Below are 6,625 nucleotides of genomic sequence, written 5' to 3'. Positions count from 1 at the left end.
TTCCTCATAAGGACACCATTTCACTTCGAATAAAGCGCGACCCCGACCTTTAATTTGACGTTACCCGTCGGGACCTCGTTTCATAGAATGCATTTGGAGAGAGGAAACTGTTGAATGGACGCCATTTAACACGTACCCTGTCAACTACTAGTCGCTATTTGGTTTCTTCTTCTTCTTCTTCTTCTTCTTCTTCTTCTTCTTCTTCTTCTTTTTAATAATAATGTGTTTTATTAAAATTAAATTGCTGCCTCAGCTCCATTAACTTTATAGAGGTTCTTCTCTATTTTCCTAATCATTGTGTTCTCATTGTTGCTTAAAAACTGGTGAGCAATGCACCGAAGGTTGGCATGTCTCAAATAGGTAATTATCAAAGTCGATTTTAATTTTATTAAAAGGCCGGAGGCGGTAGTCAAAATTTCAGGGTATATACCATAGAGTTTATCAAGGATAACGTGCAATTCTATTACTTTCGTTGGGTTGTGACGTTTCGTCTGGAACTTCAGACATCAATAGATATATAATAATAATACTAATATTAATAATAATAATAATATAAAATATAATAATAATAATTATTCATTATTATTATTATTATTATTATTATTATTATTTTGTTTATTATTTGTCATTAAATATTTGATATATTTTAGGCTTGTATCCTTCTCATGGGTATAGAAACCGAGGCCATTATTATTATTATCATTATTATTATTATTATTACTTGGTAAAAGACCCTCTCTTAGGAAAATACTATTAAAGAGAATGGCAGAATTAAGCGAGTTGATTTTATATAGGTTTTTTTCTATTTTTCTTATAATCCTCTTCTCTGGCTCAGTGATGTTTCTGAGTAACCGGCCAATATTCATATTGGTAATTTCTAAATATTATAAAAATGCTGAAGGTGGTGTTCTACTTTATTTAAACAGGATTCTGGTATGCTGGTGTTAACAGCATAGGACCCGAGACCCTATGCTGCTAACACTAGTATAGCAGAATCCTGTTTTAATAGAATAGAATACCACCTTCAGCATTTTTATAATTTTTAGAAATTCCCTTTATGAACATTGGCCAGTTACTCAAAAACATCGCTGAGCCAGAGAAGCGAGTAATAGTGTTATTACTATTATCGTTGGAGGGCCAAATCCACAGTGATGTACATGTACATATATTTGATAAATCTGTAAAGATTTACCTTTAAATATATGTACATATACATAACTGGTAATTTGTTTCTCCGTTTCAAGACTCATGCTAATATATGAGCATTCCTCAATTATTATTACTAGCAGACATAACGCCCATTATACATAGAAAGATTGTCCATTTTAACGCCAGGAGTCGCTTCGACGGTTGCTGCGAGACATAACGCCCATTAGGGGGTGGGGGTGGGGGGAGGTAGGATGGAATCCCATTATAAACCATCTTAGGGGTCCCCACTATAACCCTGCCAAGTTTCATGCCCATCGGACCAGCCGTTTTGCCGCGATTGAATGACAGACGGACAGACATAACGCCCATTATAGTACGATCATTATTATTTACCGGATTTAATCTTCAATTTCCAAAGACAGAAATGCCAGCACATCGTATGATAAAACATCCTAGCTCATCCAGGAAAATCTTTAAGACACCAGACGTGATGGCATTCAGGAAAACAAGACTCGGAAATGTCAAACGCGGCATTCAGATAAAGGATGGTCCATGACTCATTTTGGCAAAGACGATGTCTCAGATTTCCCACCGAGATTTGTGGTCATCCTGACGTATTGGCCGAGAAGCTCTGGCGACATCAGAGGCAGTATAGGAAAGTGATGGAAATGTTCGCGTCAACTACACAAAGGCTGACTTTCGTTCGGGGACTTGGTACAAGGTTTGGTTCATCATTCATTTACGCGTAACAATGCTGCGTGGAATGGATATAATATATATATATATATATATATATATATCTATATATATATATATATATATATATGTGTGTGTGGTGTGTGTGTGTGTGTGGTATATATATATATATATATATATATAATATATATATATATATATATATATATATATATACACCGATGATAAACTAACAATAAAAGGTGAGTGGTAGTAAGTCACTGGGGGTGGCTCGTACGTTTAGAAGCTACCCGCTCATATACGTCTCGGTTTTCGCTTGAACCATTTTGTTTTTCTAGAAATATTTTATGCATAACTGCAAAATCCCTTAACTAGAAAGAAGCGTGAAATATTTTAAGATAAAATACACTCGGGAATTTCAAGTTTTCTCTCATCAATAAGCCGATATTTCCGGTATTCAAGGAAAGGGTCGCATTTCGTTCTCACCTGGCCTGTCTTGGTCTTCGATGAATTGTTACTCTGTCTGTCTGTCTGTCTGTCTCTCTGTCTCTCTGTCTGTATATATTATATAATGATACATCGATAAATAATTTCATTATAAGGAAATTTAAAACAAACTGATTCTTTGGTATGAAATCACATCCCAAACTTTCCTCTTTTAACTCAAAGCGACATGATAATTCAATAAAGAAAAAAATCATAGTACTAACAAAAACAAGGCGTAATCCGACCTCCAGCTTACTCGGAACGCTTGCAAGGTTTCCCCTCAACGCGCAAGTTGTAAACTCGCTAAAATCTACGGGTAGATAAAGCCTGGTTTTAAGAAATAATTGTTCTGTACCGTTCAACATGCACTTTATTTATTTTTTACGTTTTCATTCTAATAAATAGATCATAAATATCCTATCCTGAAATTCCTTTGTCTTTAACTCAACGCTAAAACACCTTTTTCAGACCCTTTTAGGCTCCCCATAGACCTTTCCTACCCCCTCCCCAACATGAACAACAACAACAGTGTAGTTTGTAGGCATCCTCCCCGATTAAGTGAAAAATTATAGGAAAAAAAGATAAGACCCTCGAGAGGGTTCCTACCCCATTAAGAGGTGGGGGGGGAATTCAGCCCCCCCCCCCCCAACAACAACAACAAAGTAGTTTGCAGGCTTCCTCCCCGAGTAAGTGAAAACGAATAAGAGGAAAAAAAGATAAGACCCCCGAGGGGGCGGGGTTCTTACCACATTAAAATGTGAGGCGGGAATTCAGCCCCCCCCCCCTCCCCCTTCAACAAGAACAACACAACAGGGTTGTTTGTAACTTTACTCCCTGAGTAAGTGAAAAATAATATGAAAAAAAGGTAGACCTTCCAGAGGTATCCTAGCACATTAAAAGGTAACAGGGGAATTCAGCCCCCCCCCCCACCCACCCCCTCACGAAGAACAACAGCAACAACACAATGGTTTGTAGGCTTACTCCCCGAGTAAGTGAAATAAAAAAATCTCCGCCTTTCCTACCCCCTCCCCAACAAGAACAACAACAAAAACGACAACAGAGTAGTTTGTACGCTCACTCCCCGAGTAAAAAAAAAAAAAAAAAAAAAAAAAAAACAGATAGAGCTGTCATGGTAATTGCTTTATAGCAAAGAATTACGAGTTAAAGAAAAGGAAAATGCATCTTCGAGAAGTTCTGCAGCACGGAGGCTTTCACGTGTGTGTTGGAGGCGCCTGTTCTCATGATGGTCCTAGAATCGGCAGGAGTGTTGTGGAACTTGACAGGCGCCGACGTGACGTGAGGAACGCCGCGATTTCTGATGCAATACTTCGTCGAGATTCTTCTAAGAAGTTCCAGTAATCTCGGGAGCCTGTGACATTCGCTGGTAAGCCACGCCCCCAGGTTGCCGTATAAATGCGACTGACGAAGTAGGAGGGAGCAGATCATCAGTAAGAGTCACAGATCAGATCTTCAGTGAGAGCCCAGCAGCAGAGATCAGAGATCATCAGAGAGAGCTAAGAGAAGAAGGAACAGATGAAGGATCAGAGAGAAAAAGGCGCTCGAGAGTTTAATCGGGATCTGGTCAAGTCATCCGGGAGTGAACGACCGAGGTATTTTCGACGTTGAGCAAGCCTTGAGAGAAGAAACTTTCTACAAGAGGTTTCAAGGAGTCCCTGCCCTTCAAGTATCAAGAATAAACATTATTTTCTGCTATACGGAGTCAAGAAAACGTCTACAACTACAGTTCTCCTTTTGTGAAGCAACTGCTTCGAGCAGAGATCTCCGACAGCGCAAAACTTGCCAGCAAGTATTAACATTACGTCACTGTTCCCCCAGCTCATGCAGTGTAAGATTTTACCTTTTTTATGTAAATAGGAGATACCATTCTGCATTTATCTTTGTTAGTAAGCTTGTAAATAAAATTTTGTTCTGTTAGTGTTTCTTTCTATATTCGTATCCCCAGTTTCAACTGTTGGTGTTGGATTCTTTTTGTTTATTTTCATGTCGAACTTGGAGCGGACCTCTCACGGTTCGTAACAAGACCCTCGAGAGGTATCCTAACACATTAAAAGGTGAGGGGGTTAATTCAGCACCCCGTCCACCCCGGCCCCCGGAAGACGGAGAGTGCTCCTGACACCGAATGCTTGTCTGCCGAGGGAAAGAATGGGATCCATGAATTTCGTTTAACTGGAAATATCGCCATCTTCATAAATCGTGCCAGTGGAACGATTTATATTAGCATTAAATCACACTGCTTTGGCAATCCAGGAAGACTCGGAGGTGGAGAAAAGGTGGAGAGAGAGAGAGAGAGAGAGAGAGAGAGAGAGAGAGAGAGAGAGAGACTCTAGAACTGCTTCTAAGGGTTCATAATTATCACAGCGATTATTTATCATTACAAATGACCTGACAACCAAGAAAAATAGCACGGACTCCATGAATGGTACTAAGAGAGATGGTCTGAATACTGTGATTATGATTATCATTAATTTTTATGAATAATATAAATCACAAACCATTCATAAATCGCTTTGAGAAGTGGTGCGCCCCTTTGTCTCACGTAAGAGCGCGGTAAAACTGGCTAGGATAGAGTCCTCGGCGCTGGGTAGAGGACATGAATGTACGAAAGCCTTCCAAAACCAGCGTCTTTGGCAATCTTTCCAAAATGACGTGACTCTTAGTCCACTATTAACACGTAGACTTATAAGCGGAATTCCTCTAACTCAATCACATTGCCACAAGTACTCATTCAAGTCATTTCAGATCAAAAGCATTTCTCGCATTATATCCCACCATTCATTCAAGCAATTATTCGATTCATTTTAGTATTTTGAAAATCATAAGTGATGAATATCGGCTCGGGATCCGATGCAAGAGCCCTTCGCGTTTCTTTCATTCTTCATTTGATCTGATTTTCATCCATGGAGCGAATTCTTGGATGATGCCCTTGAGCCGTTATAAGCCACGAATGGTTAAAAGGGTCCAAAACTAAGCTATAGTTTACGAAGGAAATCACGACAGACGTTGGCGAAGTGAAGGTGACGAGTAGAAAAGCTCAAAGATCTTATACATGCGCTGGTGACTGGATCACACTGTTGGAAGAATATGTTTGCAAAGGTACATTTTCTTTGTTGTTTTGTAATAATTAATCCATAAGTGATTAAGGTAAGTCTTAATGTCATTACATCTTCAACGTTTTAATGGCAATATTTCCGAGAGAAAAGTCCACCTAGACAAATTCTTAACTTGGGGTACCTGTATTGTTTGTTTGTTTGTTTGTTTGTATGGTGTTTTTACGTTGCATGGAACCAATGGTTATTCAGCAACGGGACCAACGGCTTTACGTGACTTCCGAACCACGTCGAGAGAGAACTTCCATCACCAGAAATACACATCTCTCACTCCTCAATATAATAGCCGAGGTGGGACGCCAACATCATACCAACCACGCCACTGAGGCCAAATGGTACGAAACCTTACACCTGGGGTACCTGTACTCCCAAAGGGTACGAAACCTTAACCCTGGGGTACCTGTACTCCCAACGGGTACGAGGCATTAAACGTGTACCCCTGTTCTCCCAAGGGGCACGAAACCCTAAACCTGGAGGGACGAGATATGATAGCCGGTGCAATGGTACTGTATGTTTGCCATGTTTGCAATGGATTTACATTGGATGGGTGTACGAAAAATTTTCTGAGATATCAAGGGTCACTGTATGGAAATTTCGACTCTTCGAAAGAAGAAGTATTTCACAAACATCTCACATAAAGTCAAAATGCATTTTCAGAAAAAAGAAAATGCCGATGCTGCTAGGAGAGGTGTTATTGGATACACGCTCAATAAATTCTGTTTCCCTGTCAAAAAGGATATTCAGATGAAAAAAATAAGTCCACTCTAAAAATGTTTGTGATATGGCTTCCGGCAAAAGCGTCCTCAAATATAGGTCACTGAAATTAAAATCACGTTAAAAAAAAGAAAAAATAATGAATGATGTATTGCCGCCGATGGCTGCGACAAATTTGGCGAAAATGAAAAAAAATGTTTTATTTTTCCAAGTCAAATCTTTCTAAATAAACAAATATTGAGCACCGAGGTCGCGGAAAACGGAATAAGAATATTGTTTGAGAATAACACATGAATATTTTGAACGATATTTCGAACGAACACAAGTTACCGGGAGAGTAATTTAAACAAAACAAAAAAATAAATAAATAAAAATAAGGTAAATGGTATGTAGTGGCAATTATTTATAAAAATTGTTGTTTAAAATAAACGACTAAATTCTAGTACCAAATT

The sequence above is a fragment of the Macrobrachium nipponense genome, chromosome 22, assembly GCF_015104395.2.
Source record: "Macrobrachium nipponense isolate FS-2020 chromosome 22, ASM1510439v2, whole genome shotgun sequence".
Taxonomy (NCBI): Eukaryota; Metazoa; Arthropoda; class Malacostraca; order Decapoda; family Palaemonidae; genus Macrobrachium; species Macrobrachium nipponense.
This window is presented reverse-complemented; position numbering follows the sequence as displayed.